This window comes from Rhinoderma darwinii, chromosome 9 (genome assembly GCF_050947455.1).
Source record: "Rhinoderma darwinii isolate aRhiDar2 chromosome 9, aRhiDar2.hap1, whole genome shotgun sequence".
Taxonomy (NCBI): domain Eukaryota; kingdom Metazoa; phylum Chordata; class Amphibia; order Anura; family Rhinodermatidae; genus Rhinoderma; species Rhinoderma darwinii.
In genome coordinates, this window is record NC_134695.1 from 33,619,776 (window position 1) to 33,639,100 (window position 19,325).

Below are 19,325 nucleotides of genomic sequence, written 5' to 3' on the forward strand. Positions count from 1 at the left end.
TAATGAGCTTTCTTAATGCCCAAGTGGGCGTACTTTTACTTTCGACCAAGTGGGCGTTGTACAGAGTAGTGTATGATGCTGACCAATCGGCATCATGCACTCCTCTCCATTCATTTACACTGCACTAGCGATATAGATATATCGCTATGTGCAGCCTCATACACAAACCCTAACATTACTACAGTGTCCTGATAATGAATACACATGAAATCCAGCCTGGACGTCATGTGTACTCAGAATCCTGACACTTCTGACTCTATTTTTGTCAGATTCCGGCAAGTGAAACCAAATCCTGTTTAGCTCCGTGATCTCGCGAGATTTCGTATCCGTTGCTGGAATCTCACAAAAAAGAGTCAGAAGTGTCAGGATTCTGAGTAAACATGACGTCCAGGCTGGATGGTCATGTGTATTCATTATCAGGACACTGTAGTAATGTTAGGGTTTGTGTATGAGGCTGCACATAGCGATATATCTATATCGCTAGTGCAGTGTAAATGAATGGAGAGGAGTGCATGATGCCGATTGGTCAGCGTCATGCACTCCTCTGTACAACGCCCACTTGGTCGAAAGTAAAAGTACTCCCACTTGGGCATTAAGAAAGCTCATTAGTATAAACCAAAATCGCTCCTAACGTTGTGAAAAAAGATCGTTTTTTAAAATAAAAAGCATTACTGTCACCTACATTACAGCGCCCATCTCCTTATGTAGGAGACAGGGCACTTATAATGTGGTGACAGAGTCTCTTTAATGCAGGCACCAAGTTGATTTGGAGCGTGTAAATGGTCTGGAGGAGGCTGAACTCTTAATGGTTGGTAGGGGATCAAATACTTATTTCTCTGTGCACAATGCAAATAAATATACATAATTTTGACTATGTGATTTTCTGCTTTTTTTAAAATATAATCTATCTCTCACTGGTAAAATTAACCTAGCCTAAAAATTGTAGACTGTTCATGTCTTTGACAGTGGGCAAACTTACAAAATCAGCAAGGGATCAAATACTTATTTCCTTCACTGTATATATATATATATATATATATATATATATATATATATATATATATATATATATATATATATACACACTATCGTTCAAAAGTTTAGGGTCACTTAGAAATTTCCTTATTTTTGAAAGAAAAGCACAGTTTTTTTCAATGAAGATAACATTAAATTAATCAGAAATACACTCTATACATTGTTAATGTGCTAAATGATTATTCTAGCTGCAAACGTTTGGTTTTTAATGCAATATCTACATAGGTGTATAGAGGCCCATTTCCAGCAAACATCACTCCAGTGTTCTAATGGTACATTGTGTTTGCTAACTGTGTTAGAAGGCTAATGGATGATTAGAAAACACTTGAAAACCCTTGTGTAATTATGTTAACACCGCTGTAAACAGTTTTGCTGTTTAGAGGAGCTATAAAACTGACCTTCCTATGAGCTAGTTGAGAATCTGGAGCATTACATTTGTGGGTTCGATTAAACTCTCAAAATGGCTAGAAAAAAAGAGCTTTCATGTGAAACTCCACAGTCTATTCTTGTTCTTAGAAATGAAGGCTTTTCCATGCGAGAAATTGCCAAGAAACTGAAGATTTCATACAACGATGTGTACTACTCCCTTCAGAGGACAGCACACACAGGCTCTAACCAGAGTAGAAAGAGAAGTGGGAGGCCCGCTGCACAACTGAGCAACAAGACAAGTACATTAGAGTCTCTAGTTTGAGAAATAGACGCCTCACAGGTCCTCAACTGGCAACTTAATTAAATAGTACCCGCAAAACGGCAGTGTCAACGTCTACAGTGAAGAGGCGACTCCGGGATGCTGGCCTTCAGGGCAGAGTGGTAAAGAAAAAGCCATATCTGAGACTGGCTAATAAAAGGAAAAGATTAATATGGGCAAAAGCACACAGACATTGGACAGAGGAAGATTGGAAAAAAGTGTTATGGACAGACGAATCGAAGTTTGAGGTGTTTGGATCACACAGAAGAACATTTGTGAGACGCAGAACAACTGAAAAGATGCTGGAAGAGTGCCTGACGCCATCTGTCAAGCATGGTGGAGGTAATGTGATGGCCTGGGGTTGCTTTGGTGCTGGTAAAGTGGGAGATTTGTACAAGGTAAAAGGGATTTTGAATAAGGAAGACTATCACTCCATTTTGCAACGCCATGCCATACCCTGTGGACAGCGCTTGATTGGAGCCAATTTCATCCTACAACAGGACAATGACCCAAAGCACACCTCCAAATTATGCAAAAACTATTTAGGGAAGAAGCAGGCAGCTGGTATTCTATCTGTAATGGAGTGGCCAGCGCAGTCACCAGATCTCAACCCCATAGAGCTGTTGTGGGAGCAGCTTGACCGTATGGTACGCAAGAAGTGCCCATCAAGCCAATCCAACTTGTGGGAGGGCCTTCTGGAAGCATGGGGTGAAATTTCTCCCGATTACCTCAGCAAATTAACAGCTAGAATGCCAAAGGTCTGCAATGCTGTAATTGCTGCAAATGGAGCATTCTTTGACGAAAGCAAAGTTTGAAGGAGAAAATTATTATTTCAAACAAAAATCATTATTTCTAACCTTGTCAATGTCTTGACTATATTTTCTAGTCATTTTGCAACGCATTTGATAAATATAAGTGTGAGTTTTCATGGAAAACACAAAATTGTCTGGGTGACCCCAAACTTTTGAACGGTAGTGTATATATATATATACTTATTTGTTAATCCCGATTAGAGAAATATATAAAATATAAAGGCCACAACAATAATAGGAATTCTCGAGCGCAAGGACCTTGACACAGGGCTGGATACAGAATTAAAGAAAATGATCGATCGTTACATAAAAGATGGGGGTCAGATGTGCACACAGATGGATAATCCCCCAGTCAGACGAGAAAAGACTGTATCAATAGCGAATGTTGAAAATCATCTAAATCACACGTTTAGGCAAAGATACTGTAAAAACAAAATATATACATATCTTATCAGTTACACAACCCAAAATGGGGAACAAGGTTAAAAAAAGGGGGAGGTGGAGGCACAATATTAATACAAAAAGAAAAAGAAAAAATACTTATAAGTTACATAGAACATATAATAAATTAGTGGCAGACGCCAACTAGAAAGTGGCAATTGAAAATGATGAAGTTATGAAAAGGGAACAAAACTGTTATGATCGTTCAAGCCAAAGTGACATAGTATTCCCAACTTTGTGATCCACATGGTTTCTCTCTAGCCAAGGGTTCTGGAAAAGACGAAACAATAAAAAAGTTCTAGGTTTTTAAATGCGTCGTTGGAAAAACGAAAAAAAATTGCTTGGTCATTAAGGCCTAAAATAGGCTGGTCACTAATGAGTTAATATAATTGCAGTTCAGACCAGCAATGAACACTCTCAGAACTTCCAATGAGCCATGCCAGATCACAAGAACATCATTGATATATCTTGCCCAAAGTTATACCTTCTCAATCATAGATACAGGACTGGTAAGAAAGATCTCCCTCTCCCACAGCCCCAAGAACAGATTGGTGTAGGCAGGCACACATGCCGCCCCCATAGCTGTTCCCTGGAGCTGTTGGTAAAAAGACTCTTTAAAATGAAAAGAATTGTGGGTCAAGATAAATCTTAGCGCCTTAAGTAGGAACTCCTGTAGAGGTTTATCCAAGTTTCCTGTTGTCAAAAAGACCTGAACTGCCTCCAGGCCATCACTGTGTCTACTTGACGTATATAATGCCTCGACGTCACACGTCACTATACATATCAGGTTCAAGTTGTAAACCGTCAAGCTTTTTCAAAATATCGGTCGTATCCTTGACGTACGAGGGTAATGTCTCCACAATGGGTTTGAGAAAGTAAGCAACATACTTACATAAGGGTTCTAAGATGCTGTTGGACCCCGACACAATAGGTCGTCCTGGTGGGTTAGAGGCATTTTTGTGGATCTTAGGAAGAAGATATACTGTTGCCACAGTCGGTTCAGTGATCGTCAAGCCATGTGCCTGTTTTTTTTGTAAAGATGCCTTCATCATGTGCTTGGCCAATCAAAATTGACAATTCCTGTTGGAATTTGGACACAGGATTTTATGTTAGTTTTTTTTGTAACATTCCGCTGTACGTAACTGGCGGAACATTTCTCTCTCATACATAGTAACCAGCCAAAGCACTATATATCCACCTTTATCTGATGGTTTGATTACAATCCCCAAAAAAACGAGGACAGCTCTCTAACTGCTAATCTCTAGGAATGAATTAAGTTGTCTGCCTGAGTTCTGTTTGAAATTTTCTTAAGTCCTTCTGTGACCACTTTAACGAATAGACAAATTTCGGGAAACATACTTGTTTATTCGTAAAAACTGGTCCCAAATAACCAGTGCCACTACTACCGAAAAAGTTCTAAAACAACAATATTTCTGGTAACACCGTTAAACACCCATGCTTCTGGCCAAGATGCAACGCACTAGTGGCCGTCCCAAAATGCACCGAAACCTATGCTACCTGCTGCATCCGTGTACAATCCCAATGAATCTGCAATGATAAACTCCTCCTTCCATACCGAATAACCATTAAAAGTAACTAAAAAATTATTCCATAACTGTAAATCCTCTTTAAGAGATTTATTCAACCGAATGTGAGCAGTTGCAGACTTAAGGCCTCTAGTTTCCATATAAAGCCTCATAGAAAAAATTCTCTCTACTGGAATAACTCTACAGGTAGATGTTAAAAGACCCAATAAAGACTGAAACTCCCTAAGTGTAGTCTTTTACATTTAATAATGTTATTTAACAAATTCTAGTTCTTATCAGTTTTTCAATGGGCAGCCTGAACTCCATTTTGATTGTGTCTATAGTGATTCCCAAAAATTCTAATATCTGGCAGGGAATAACGGTCTTCTCAAGAGCAAGCGGAATACCAAAAAAGGAAGTAACCTCCTGAAACATACCCAAAATCTTGTCACAAATATCAGAATCTACTGGACCAACAAATAAAAAAATCATCTAGGTAGTGAATTATCCCATCAGAAGATAACTCTCTCTGCACTGCCCACTGAATAAAACGTGCAAAGGCCTCAAAATAATAACCTGAAAGTGTGAAACCCATAGGGAGAGACTTATCAAAGAAAAATTGACTCTCAAAATAAATGGCTAAAGAATTAAAACCTGCTGGGTCAACCGGTAATAAGCGAAAAGCTGATTTACAATCAGCTATCGCGATCAAAGCACCCTGTCCAAATATCCTGATCAAATCTAAGGCATCATCAAAAGAAGAAACACATACAGAAGCCAAAGATTTATTAGGGTATGTGCACACACACTAATTACGTCCGTAATTTACGGACGTATTTCGGCCGCAAGTACCGGACCGAACACAGTGCAGGGAGCCGGGCTCCAAGCATCATACTTATGTACGATGCTAGGAGTCCCTGCTACTCCGTGGAACTACTGTCCTGTACTGAAAACATGATTACAGTACGGGACAGTTGTCCGGCAGCGAGGCAGGGACTCCTAACGTCGTACATAACTATGATGCTAGGAGCCCGGCTCCCTGCACTGTGTTCGGTCCGGGACTTGCGGCCGAAATACGTCCGTCAATTACGGACGTAATTAGTGTGTGTGCACATACCCTTAGTGTCATCGGTGAGGGAAAACTTTTCAGGAAAGATAAGTGATTAATAAGTCGATACGAGTTTGCTTCCCTTTTAGGAACTAAACCCAATGGGGAAATTCTAAAATCTTTAAAAGGGGGTAAAACAAAAGGACCTGACGGTCTACCTTCTGACACTTCCTTTAATAGTTTCTCTCTGACAACAGAAATATTCAAACAAACTGATTTTAAATTGTCCACCATCAAACTTCCCTCGCCTCTGAAAGGCGGAACGAAAAAAAACTTTCTTAAAACCCTTATGAATGAGTTGTGCCATCTGTTGATTTAGCTAAACCTCTAACCATGGCAACAGTCTTCGCCATCTCACTGGCGTCCATACTTTTTGTAAGAAAATCCTTAGTGGATGGTGGACCCTGTGTAGACGTATTTTGCTTTCCTATAACATCTGGACACATTCATGCTTGTATCTACAATTAGAAGCCCGTTTGCGTTGTGTTTAATTAAAGGCAAAACATACGCCTTTCCTCATACCACTCTGATTGACAGTAATCTGTTTAACAGGAGTGGACCACTGAGGCAACATAAGGCTCAGCCACAGCCCCACATCCTTAACATCCCATTTTAATTGGGGATAAACAGCTAGTTTCTGTCTAAACAATTCATCATAGTTAAACCCTGACATACCACAAAAGTTTTTATACGCTTCCAATATAATGTCAAGATGTTGAAAAAGGCCGGTACAAAGTTGAGGATGATTCTCACCTAATATGGAAGAATAAATACAAAAGGCTTGCGGCCAATTGATAAATGATTTAGGTGTACGCTTCTTGTCCGCCTCAGCCTTGTCACCGGACCTACTGTAAGGGTATGTGCACACGATAACAACCATTACGTCTGAAATTACGGAGCTGTTTTCAGGAGAAAACAGCTCCTGCATTTCAGACGTAATTGCTCGTACTCGCGTTTTGCGAGGCGTCAATTACGGCCGTAATTTGGAGCTGTTCTTCATTGGATTCAATGAAAAACGGCTCAAATTACGCCCCAAGAAGTGTCTTGCACTTCTTTGCCGAGGCAGTCATTTTACGCGTCGTCTTTTGACAGCGATGCGTAAAATTAAAGGTCGTCGGCACAGTACGTCGGCAAACCCATTGAAAGCAATGGGCAGATGTTTGCTGACGTATTGAAGCCGTCTTTTCAGGCGTAAATCGAGGCGTAAAACGCCTAGTTTACGCCTGAAAATAGGTCGTGTGAACGCAGCCTGAGTGTCTCTCGGCAGCAGGCAGGGCAACAATCTCCTGCAGAGCCTGGACAATCTTTTGTTGTCAATTTCCCTGATGCATTACCTCTCATATATACTCTTTTCGTATAGCCACCCAAAAATTTTAAGAAGTCAACCAATAAGATTTGTGCACCACAAAATCGGGCCAATAAAAACTAGAACTTGTCCTACAAAAAACAAGCCCTCCTATGACTACGTCCACAGGAAAATAGAAAAAGTTATGACTCTTGGAATGCAACGTTAAGGGTATTGTCACACGGCCTATTTTCGGCCATTTTTCGGCTGAAAAATCGGAAGCAGAACGCATCCAAACATCTACCCATTGATTTCAATGGGAAAACTGAGTTCTGTTCCGACGGGCGTTTTTTTTAAAAAAACGGCTGTGAAAAAGAAGTGCAGGACACTTTTTGGGGCGTTTTTGGAGCTGTTTTTCATAGACTCTATTGAAAAAAGCTCCAAAAACGGCTTTAAAAAACGCTGCGAAAAACGCAGCGAAAATCGCGAGTAGCTTCAAAAACGTCTGAAAATCAGGAGCTGTTTTCCCTTGAAAACAGCTCCGTATTTTCAGACTTTTTAGTCTAGCGTGTGAACATACCCTAAAAAACACAAAAAATTGCTGCTTTTTGAAGGCCCAAAATAGGTTGCATGCTTAATGAGTTAAAGGCTGTGCTCTATAATAAGACATCAAAATATGAACTTAGATGTGATCGATAACAGCTCGACCCTGCGTATCAGAGACACGCAGGATCCGCTGTCACTGAACCTGTCAGTCCTGTTGATCTGACAGATAGAGGTTTGAGCACACGATACAACTGCTCTGTATACAGGATACAAAGCAGCTCTATCTCAAAAAGTAATAATAATAAAATAAAAAAAGTAATTACAAAGTTGCACCAACCACACTGATAGACCTTTTTATTTAAAAAACAACAAAATGTTTTCAAACGTGTACATAGCCTTTAATCTGTCTAAATGTTGTCTTCCCTATGGCAATAAATAGTATACACGTATCAATTTATACGATATATATGATTATGGAGCCAATCATTTGCCACTAGGGTCTATTTGTTATGGGTTTGATTGCAAATATCCTCTTATACCTTATTGAAGACAGTTATTATATATATATATATATATATATATATATATATATATATATATATGTATAAATATATATATACAGTATACGTGTGTGTATATATATATATACACATATACCCATATGTATACATATATATATATATATATATATATATATATATACGCATACTGTATATATGTATATACTGTATATATGTGTGTATATGTATATATGTATATATGTGTGTATATGTATATATGTATGTATATATATATATATATATATATATATATATATATATATATATATATATATATATATATACTTTCTAATCTTACCACTGATCTTTCCCCTTCTTATTTTGGATTGTGCTTTTCCGATTAGCCTTTCTTAGCACGATCTTAAAGGGATTAATAAATAATTATTATGTAGGTTTCTAAAGATGATAAATCACTATAGGAAATAAAAACACAAACAAACAGAATAATAATACACAGCAGCATTTTTTTAATGCAGATCTATAATAGACATCTAACATTGAGACAGATGGATTTATAACTAAACATACCATCAGGAAAGAGATAACCGGAGATACAGATTTCTGCTATGGCTTAGTAGGTAAAGAGTAGGTTAATGGGAGGAGAGCAAGTGCTTAGAGGAAGTAGAAGGAGGAGGAGGAAGAAGGAGAAAAAGTCATACCAGGAGAACGCTTGGACTGTTACAAACAAATCCTCAGCTGTGATACCGTCTGCAAGAAAGATATTTCTCTATCTGTAAGTGCCGTATAATGTGAATTGTATTATATATATCGTTTTTATGCGCTTTACTAGACATTTCTCTTTGTGGTATCACTGATATTATTAATTACCAGTTTAACTTGCTTTCATCTGATATGGGTGTGTCTGTGATTTACCAATTTTAGAGACTGTAACAAACACATCTGTGTGCATTGCTCCCTATCTATTATAATCGTACAAATATATTTATATACTACTAGACAAATAAATATCCTAGACTAGTGATAGAATAATAAATAAAATGCATTATACCTGATTTGTAAGGACAAGTGAGTAGTACAGTATTTATCGGCTGCCGCTAATTGTAGAGGTTTTCCTAACAATATTTGTCTTTGACCCATTACACAGTTCAATTCTGCATATTGCATTCACATTTTCCTACCCATAATGATTTTACTGAGTTAATACTTATTAGTCTTATATATTTAGAATTCAAAAATCTGTAAGCCTTTTTTAGACAGGGCTGAGAACTATGCCTTGCAAGAAACATGCCAGAGCAAGTGTGACCAGCTGGGCACAAAGCAGAGAACTGTTGGCCCAGGTTCACAATGTTGTAAATGTTTTTTTTTGTAATAATACAAAAAAAATAATAATACATGTTTATGTTGCACTGACAACCCCCTCATTTTTATTAGATAATGTAATAAAGACCGAGTTGTTTTCTTTGTGCTAAAACATCTCAGTGCCAGGCCCAACAGCAGTACCCCTTTAAAAAACAATGTCAGCACATAGGGGCAGATTTACTAAGACTGCGGTTTAATACACAAGTCTTTGCTCTCTCCTGCGCTGGTGTAAGAATAAATAAATAAGTAAGAATAGCAAATACGTCACATCTTTTCACTGGCCCGACAATTGTGGCTTTATGTCCGCAGCCAAGCGCCATTCATTTCCTTCCTCCTAGCGGACATAAAATAAAAAAAATGTCTGCTCATATCACCGCTCCTCTTCGCTTCTTCGTTCCCCTCAGGCTCTCACTAGAGGCCGTTGGTCATACCTGAGTGCTCGTACAAAGATACAAAGTCCTGACGCTGCCTTTCATTAGTACATTGTATAAGCCGGGGCATGCTAAGGGAGCCTGAGGGGATCCCTACGGGAGTAGCAGTGGTGAGGTGAGCATACATCTTTATTGTCCAATGTGGGAGTAGTTTGATGGGGGGGGTTATCTGATCAGAGGGGGGCAAGGTATGGGGCCCAACATGGACCTCTGCATTGTTACACCCCACAGAGTGAAATCTACGCCAGCTATAAGCTGGCGTACAGTTCCGCTATAATTTGCCCATTTTCTGTCTTCAATTATAATAAATTTGTTAGGCCACGGTAAGCCACGTGGTAAACCACGCCCTTTTTGGTAAGTCACCAAAAAAAGTGGTGAAGGCAACGTATAATGGCCAAAAGTTGCATTGTTTTGTTTGCAACTTTTCTGGCGTAGAGAGGTTGATAAATTCCCCCGATAGAGTCATAGCATCCAACAGTGGCCATAAACAAGAGTGTGGCGCATCTATCTGTAAATTGATGCAGGCTTACGCAAGTGACATTTTTTATGCCCTGAAATCCTGGAATTGTTTACAAAAGTAGTGACAGGGAAAAATAATAGATAGTAAAAACTCTGCCCTGTGCCACCACTGGTTATAAATGATGTTGGTGAAGGAGGTTCAATCACTAATTTAGACAGCAGCCTCTCCCTATGATAACCAGTATTTAGTACATTAACAACTGGCATGCTGCACGGACTTATGGTTGAAACATGGTTAAATAATTTGCAACCATCAACATTTTTTTGGGCAATGGAAACCATTGCAGCAGTGAAGCAATTTTACCGCAACTCGAAGACCCCAAGTAGCCTTGGCATAGTCCGCAAAAGCCTTTTTGTTTTATAATGTAAATTGTCAAAGCTGTTCACTTTGGTATAAAGCATGCAGGTTTGATATTTGATATCAATACATTTACAATTGCAAGACCAATTAGTATAATACTATCTCGAATAGTTCAATCTGCACTAAAAAAGAGCAAGTGGCTAATATAAACGTCATCATCCTCCACTGGAAATAATGCTCCGTTCACATTAGCATTAACGCCTTCTCTTTGTGCTCTCTGGTATCTTTGACAGAAGGAATAGCACTGTCTGTAGCACCTTTCTTACAGTCAAAAATACTTAAATTGTAACTAACCTTTTTGAAAAACTTTTGACGTCATAGTGAAATATCAGAAGCTTTTATCAGTAGGGGTCCGATCATTGAGACCCGCACCGATCGGTAAAACTAAGCAGCAGCAGGGCTTGGGTGAGAATAGAAAGTCTATCAGTCCGTACACCGTTCGCTCGGCTTTCCGAGGAAAGCCGATCAGAAAAGAAGCGGCTCAGCGCTCACCCGAACTCTTCTGCCGCTTTATTTTAGCAATCGGTGGGGGTCTCAGTGCTTGAACCCCCACCTATCAAAACTTCTGACATGTCACTATGACATATCAAAAGTTTTTTTTAAAGTATAGTTACCAATAAACCCTGACAGGCCCCATTAAATATTGTCAGGATTTGCCAGTATGTGTTTGGACTTGGTTCCGGCATAGCTGTCATGGCTCCGTTATAAACGAAAGCCGTGATGCTAGTGTGAACGCAACCAAATCCACCAGGCATTAGATGGAAACTGGACGAAATTAATGTAGCAGCATTTCCTGCGCTTTCTCTGGCCATGGATTTATGACTTTTTTTAATGTATTTGTACTGATAATGTGGACAATTGTAAAGATAATACAAGGAAGTGCTAGATTTTGCATTATCAATGTTTTTTTCTTGTAAGGGTATGTTCACACGGCGGGGGTCCGTAACGGCTGAAATTACGGGGATGTTTCAGCCTGAAAACATCCCCGTAATTTCAGCCGTACCGGCATGTGCAGGCGCTTGAACGCCGCGTCAATTACGGCCGTAATTAGCGCTGCTATTCATTGGAGTCAATGAATAGCGGCTCCAATTACGGCCAAAGAAGTGACAGGTCACTTCTTTGACGCGGGCGTCTATTTACGCGCCGTCATTTGACAGCGGCGCGTAAATATACGCCTCGTGTGAACAGACAAACGTCTGCCCATTGCTTTCAATGGGCAGATGTTTGTCAGCGCTATTGAGGCGCTATTTTCAGACGTAATTCGGGGCAAAAACGCCCGAATTACGTCCGTAAATAGGCCGTGTGAACATACCCTAACAATTACAATTCCAGTATTATTAACTTGTCTCTGTTTCTTGTCTCTGTAGAACAATGTTTGCTTGGCATATTACGACATTGACAAACGTGTCAGCACTGGTCGACCTGTATAAATCAGCACAGGGGCGTAATGTAATTTGAGGCAGAGAAATTTGTGCAACAGCATTTTGCATTGTGTTAGTCCATTATGACATGTGAACTGAGGAAGTTCTTTTACATTATTGTGTATTCAAATATGATGTAAAGCAAGTCCATTGCATAACCCTGGTACTATAGTTTTTTGTACTAAGAAATCTATTCTTGTACTACTTCCCTATATTGGAAACATTTTAAAACTTTTAGGGTACGAACACACACAGTGTATCCAGGGCGGATACGCTGTGTCAAGCTTTGCAGCGTATCCGCCCTGAACACCGCAGGGAATGCCGTCCGAAAAATCGCACCACATTGTTGTCGGTTTTTCCAGTGGAATTTCCGCTGCGTAAAGCAGCGCCGAAAAAAAAAGTTCATACTTACCCCTTCCCTCTTCTCTACTCACAGTCCGTCTTCAAGAGATGATGTTGCAGGCCATGTGACCTCTGCAGCCTGTGATTGGCTGCAGCGGTCACATGGGATGAAACGTCATCCCAGGAGGCCGGACTGGAGAAGAAGCAGGGAACTCTGCGTAAGTATAACTTTATTTTATTTTTTCTTGGTAGCGATTTTTGCGGTGGAATCGCTGTGATTCTGCCGCAAATGTCGCAACACCCACCACTTTGTTGCGGGTTTAAGCACCCCATTGAATTCAATGGGAAGACCCGCAGCAGAAGAGCTGAGTTTACGCAGCATTTATTGACATGCTGCGGTTCAAGTAACCGCACCGCAGGTCAATTTATATGCGTTTTTTCGGCTGCATTTTTCCACAGTGTGGGGACGAGTTTTGCTGAAATCTCACTTACACTGCTGCTACTGTAATACGCTGCGGATTTTCCACGATGAATCCTTTGCTAAAAATCTGCAGTGTTTATTCTGTGTGTGTTCGTACACTAAGAGCTTATTCAGACGAACGGGATATACGTCCGTGCAACGCGCGTGATTTTCACGCGCGTCGCACAGACCTATATTAGTCTATGGGTCCGTGCAGACATGTGCGTGATTTTTATGCAGCGTTGGTCCGCTGCGTAAAAGTCACAACATGTCCGTTCTTTGAGCGTTTTTCGCGCATCACGCACCCATTGAAGTCAATGGGTGCGTGAAAACCACGCATGCCACACGGAAGCACTTCCGTGCAACCAGCGTGATTCGCGCAACAGCTGTGAAAAGGATGAATGAAAACACCACGTGCTTTTCTGTTTACAAACATCCAAACGGAGTGTCATAATGATGGCGGCTGCGCGAAAATCACGCAGCCGCGCATCATATGCTGAGGCCACACGGAGCAGTTAAGTGCCTTTTGCGCAGGCAAAACGCAGTGTTTTTTGCGTGCGCAAAAAGCACACGCTCGTGTGAATCCAGCCTAAGGGTCAGTTCACATGGAGTTTTTTTTTTAGCCGATTCAAAAACGACCAAAATCGCCCCCCATTAATTTAATTGGGAGACAGAGGCATTTTTTTTTCCCCAGGCGGTTTTTGTTGCTTGTGGGGAAAAAGAGCAGCATGTTTTTTCTTGCTTAATTTATGGAGGGTAGTAGAAAGCTGTGTTGACACATCGCAAACAATTTGCGGTTTTTGCAGGGATTTTTGTTAAATCGCAGCAAAATCGCAAATTGCCCTGACTTTTTGCGGTCCAGATTCACAGCCCCAGCACTGATCCGTGAAAACCACGATCATGTTCATTGGGCCATAGAAATAAATGGGTCCGCAATTTATGCACAAAAATGCAGTTAAATTGTGGCCACAAATGCATGGTCGTGTACATGAGGCCTTAAAGGTGGGTCATTGACATGTTACCATGAATATAGAAATCATGCGACAAGCCACCCAGCTGCTATTATATGTATTGTAGGCAGGGCACAAACGGAGTATTATACCAATATTCATGAGCAGGCATATTGATTAAAGGGAATGTCTCATCAGACACTCCCTTTAAATGTAAGACCACGCAGCTATCAGCTGCTCACTGTGGGTCCGGCTCTCTACTCTCCAGGCACACACCTAGGCACTTCCCTTGCAGCAAAAAGGGGTCCAAAGTAAGCCAAACAAGAGGTTGTATAAATTTAGACAGAAGTTTTTAAAGGTGCTCTAAATTTATCATCCAGTCAGTGGCGTAACTACCGCTGTAGCAGCCAAAGCAGCCATAGCCAGGAGGCTCCGCTAACAGACGCCTCATCCAATAGTATCTGCGACCGAAGGACACTATGACAGAGCGGGGAGGTATCTCCCTGCTTTGCTATAGGCTACAGGCCACATTCGGTCTGCAGCCTATCAGGCACAGGGTCTGGATCCCTGCGCAGGCCGGCGTGAAGATGACGTCACTGGATCACGCTGGCCCATGCAAAGATCTTGTCGGCGTTGAGGGGCTGCTCCTTTCGTAGGGGGAATGGGGCCCAGGTGGGTATAATTCTTTTTGGTTGGGGGGGGGGCGCACTATAAACAAGGGAGGTGGTGGCGCTATGTACTAGGGATGGCTATATAGAACTGTACTGGGGGTGGCTGTATAGCACTGCACTGGGGGGGGGCTGTATAGTACTGTACTGGGAGGGGGGGTCTGTATAACACTATCTACAAGGAGGCCTGTATAGCACAGTTTACAAGGGGGGGCTGCATAGCACTGTCTACAGGGGGTCCTGTATAGCACTGTGCAAAAGGGCGCTGTATAGCATGGTCTACGGGGGTGCTGTATAGCAGAATCTACAGGGGGGGCTGTATAGAACTGTCTACAGGGGGGCTCTATAGCAGAATCTACAGGGGGGATGTATAGCGCTCTCTACAGGGAGGGCTGTATAGCACTGTCTATGGGTGGGCTGAATAGCAGAATATACATGGGGGCTGTATAGCAGAATATACAGGGGGGCTGTATAGCACTGTCTACAGAGGGGGCTGTATAGCACTGTCTACACGGAAGGCTGTATAACACTGTCTATGGGGGGGACTGTATAGCACTGTCTACAGGGGGCTCTATAGCAGAATCTACAGGGGGGATGTATAGCGCTCTCCACAGGAAGGGCTGCATAGCACTGTCTATGGGTGGGCTGAAAAGCAGAATCTACAGGGGGGCTGTATAGAAGAATCTACAGGGGGGCTGTATAGCACTGTCTACAGGGAGGGCTGTATAGCACTGTCTACAGGGAGGGCTGTATAGCACTGTCTACACGGAGGGCTGTATAGCACTGTCTATGGGGGTGGGGCTGTATAGCACTGTCTACGGGGGGGGGGGGGGGGGGCTGTATAGCACTGTCGATGGGGGGGCTGTATAGCACTGTCTACAGGGGGGGCTGTATAGCACTGTCTACAGGGGGCGCTGTATAGCACTGTCCACAGGAGGCGTTGTATAGCACTGTGTACAGGGGGTGGGGCTGTATGGCACTGTCTATGGGGGGGGGGCTGTATAGCACTGTCTACATGGGGTCTGTATAGCACTGTCTACGGGGCGGGGGCAGTATCAGGGCCGGCCTTAGTATATATGGCGCCCTGTGCGAAATTATCTTTCAGCGCCCCACCCCATCATAAAAAAAACACCCCATAAAAAAGGATAATGTCCCCCACAGTATAATGCCCTATATAGTGCCCCACGCAGTATAATGCCCCTTTAGTGCCCCCATACAGTATAATAATAATATTTAATAATATAATATATTTTAATCTCTTCAAGGACACAGTATTTTGCCCCCTAAGTGCCACGCACAGTATATTGCCCCCTGTAGTACCCCTACACACTGGAAAAAAATTTATTTCCTCAGGGCACCCCTACCAAAATTGTTTCGAGAAAGACAGAAAATGGCTAAAAACAAGCACTAAACTTGTAGAGTATGTTCACAAAAAAGCACCAAATGAGCGCCCCAGGTATTTTCTGCCTCCTATTAATTTCAATTGGAGCTCAGAGGTGGAAACCACTTCAAGACTATCAGCCCCCCACTCACAGTAAAATAACCATCAGCTCCCCACTCACAGTAAAATAACCATCAGGCCGCCACTCACAGTACAATGACCATCAGCCACCCACTCACAGTAAAATGACCATTAGCCCATCACTCACAGTAAAATGACCATCAGCCCAGCACTCACAGTAAAATGATCATCAGCCCCCCACTCACAGTAAAATAACCATCAGCCCGCCACTCACAGTAAAATGACCATCAGTCCCCCACTCACAGTAAAATGACCATCAGCCCCACACTCACAGTAGAATGACCATCAGCCCCCCACTCCCACTAAAATGACCATCAGCGCCCCATTCTCACTAAAATGACCATCAGTCCGCTACTCACAGATTCCACCTTTAGATAGTGCCACACAGCCCCCTTGTAGGCAGTGTCACACAGCCCCCAGTAGATAGTGCCACACAGCCCCTTGTAGGTAGTGCCACACAGCCCCTTGTAGGTAGTGCCGCACAGCCCCTTGTAGGTAGGGCCACAGAGCCCCCTTGTAGGTAGTGCAACACAGCCCCCTTGTAGGTAGTTCCACACAGCCCCCATGTAGGTAGTGCCACACAGCCGCCTTGTAGGTAGTGCCACATAACCCCTTGTAGGTAGTGCCACACAGTCCCCTTGTTGGTAGTGCCACTCAGCCCCCTTGTAGGTAGTGCCACATAGCCCTTGTAGATAGTGCCACACAGCCCCCTGTAGGTAGTGCCACAAAGCCCCCATGTAGGTAGTGCCACACAGCCCCCTTGTAGGTAGTGCCACATAGCCCCTTGTAGGTAGTGCCACACAGCCCCCTTCTAGGTAGTGCCACTCAGCCCCCTTGTATGTAGTCCCACTCAGCATGAAGGCGCCGATTACGTTGCCTGGCCCCTTTCAATCAATGTAAGAAGGGAAGGTGAGGGGTTTAAATGGGGAGAGAAGTAAGAGCATTTAGGTGCAATGGTAACGCCCTCATTGCACCTAAATGCTCATTAGCAAAAAACTTAATAAAACATATTTCTCTACAAAGGAGGCAGTAAGCAAAAAATGAAAATAAACGTTACAAACAGGTTAGTCTCCTCTTCAATATCCTAGTACTAGTTTAACTCTGACATTCTGGTGACAGACTCCCTTTAATTGCACCGTCTGCATCATTCTGCTGGAGCAGGCCTGGCCGAAGAGAGAAGGTCAGCATCACTAGATAACCGCGTGGGGACATGTATGTTTGTGGCTATAATCTACAGGGAGCACTGTGTGTGGTACAATCTACCGGGGCGCTGTGGGACACTGCAGAGGGTACTGTGTGGCACTATCTTCAGGAGGCACTATATGAGCCACTATCTACAAGAGGCACTGTGTGTGGCACTATCTACAAGGGGCAAAGTGTGACACTATCTACAAATGTCACTGTGTGGCACTCTCTACAGGGGGCACTGTGCCATATTATCTATAGGGGCACAGTGGGCACAGTGTGGCACTATCTACAGTGGGCACTGTGTAGCACTATCTACATTGAGCACTGTGTGACTATCTACAGGGGACAATGTATGTGGCACTCAGAGGGGGCACTGTGTGGCGCTTTCTAGACTGGGCACTATAGGGCACTATCTACAGATGACAACGTGTGTGACACTATTTACAGGAAGCACTATGTGAGGCACTTCCTCCAATGGGCACTGTGTGACACTATCTACATGGAACACTGTATGTGGAACTCTCTACAGGAGGCACTCACACCCTGGCTGCAGATTTCAGGCCGAGACCTGTAGAGAGAGGGCTCTCTCCATTCTGTTTAATCTGAGTTATGGAAAATCACTGCTCGGCTGTTTCCGTCACTCTCACAGAGTAGAATGGATGGAGCCGCGGGTATGTGTGGCCCTCTGCCCACTAGTCTCCGTCTGGAATCTGCAGCCAATTCTTGGCATAGGTGTGGGTCCCAGAGCTGGAACTCGCATCTATCAGATATTTATGACATATCCTCTGGATGTGCCATAAATGTCTAAAATGGGAATACCCCTTTAAAGGGTAATTTATGGAATATCCATGGGATATGCCATGAATGTCTGAAATATACCAGACACTGCATCCAGGCAAAGAACGAATGTAGAGGTAGACACATATCCTGGTGATACTGTAGGTGCAGGTCCCAAGGCTGGGACCCACTTCTTTCGGACATTTATGGCATATTCTATGAATGTGCCATAAATGACTCAGGTGAGAATACCCCTTTAAGGCCCAAACTAAGCCACATCCTTAAGGGGTTAACCTATAGTGTAATGTCATATGTCTATATGACATTATGTTACAGCCAGTGCATATAAATTGGGGCATAACTAAGGTATGCTCTAACAGAGATTTATACTTGGCAGCCCTAGGGACCTTTCATAGGCCCCAAGCTGCCAGTATAAAACCATCAGGCCCGCGATCACAATACCGAGGCTGGCAATGAGAGGACAAAGTGGGCCCCCCTTCGTTGGGCAGCACGCAGGTCCGCATTGATCACAGTGCTGGACGGGTTAAATGACTGGGATCAGAGTTTTCTCTGATCCCGACCATTAGTGCTAGAGGAAGGCTGTTAATTACAGACATCCTCCAGTGGGTAATCTTGCGGGCACAGCTTTTGAGCCCCGCGTGATAACCATTATGCACATGTACATTGGGAAATGGGAAGGGCACCCTTCTCCTGATGTACATGTATGTGATGATGCAGAAAGTGGTAAAGACAAGTGTAAGAACTTAACATTATGATAGATAACCCGAGTCATTGTATACTGATTGACCGTGATTAACAGTAAAAATATTCAGCATTATCTGTATTATTGGCAGGAATTGGAGCCCATTGTTGGAGTAGCGTGTTGTACTCATGACGTAAAGTGAATGTCCACTTGTGAACCTACAAACAATATGAAAGTCAGTACCTGTAGATGATGCTTACCTGCTATTTATCATCCCCAGTGCTTGTTGTGTTGCTGTTTTTAGCTCCGCTCCATTAGGGCACTACAGCTTAGCAACATGGCTACAATGATTTGTAGGTAGTCTGAAATCCACCTCCTAGTTTATCATTAGTTCAGGCTACTGCTCTCCCTCCCCACTGAAGCTCTGCCTCTTCAGATTGGCTATTGTGTGAAAACATGAGCTCACCAAGAAGTCAGTGGTGCAAAAATCTGATTTCCATTACAGACCAAACCAACAGTGAGAAAAAGAAGATTATCACATAATTGCCACACATGTACTGAGGCAAATGAGCCATAGTAAAAAAAAAGATTTAAAAAAAAAAGCCTAGAGATTAGCTTTAAAAGCTATGTACACCTTTTGAGGGCTTTTAAATAAAAAAAAA

The 19,325-nt window shown here is 42.5% G+C and overlaps 1 protein-coding gene across 1 annotated transcript in view; it reads left to right on the plus strand.

Annotated features, from left to right (window-relative positions):
• Positions 1–8,657: 8,657 nt before the first annotated feature.
• The window catches only part of LPCAT2 (lysophosphatidylcholine acyltransferase 2), a 101,239-nt gene continuing 90,571 nt past the window's right edge, over positions 8,658–19,325 (plus strand). The window contains exon 1 of the mRNA XM_075836916.1: positions 8,658–8,734. The gene's annotated coding sequence lies outside the window, so the exon portion shown is untranslated. The remainder of the gene's footprint in view (positions 8,735–19,325) is intronic.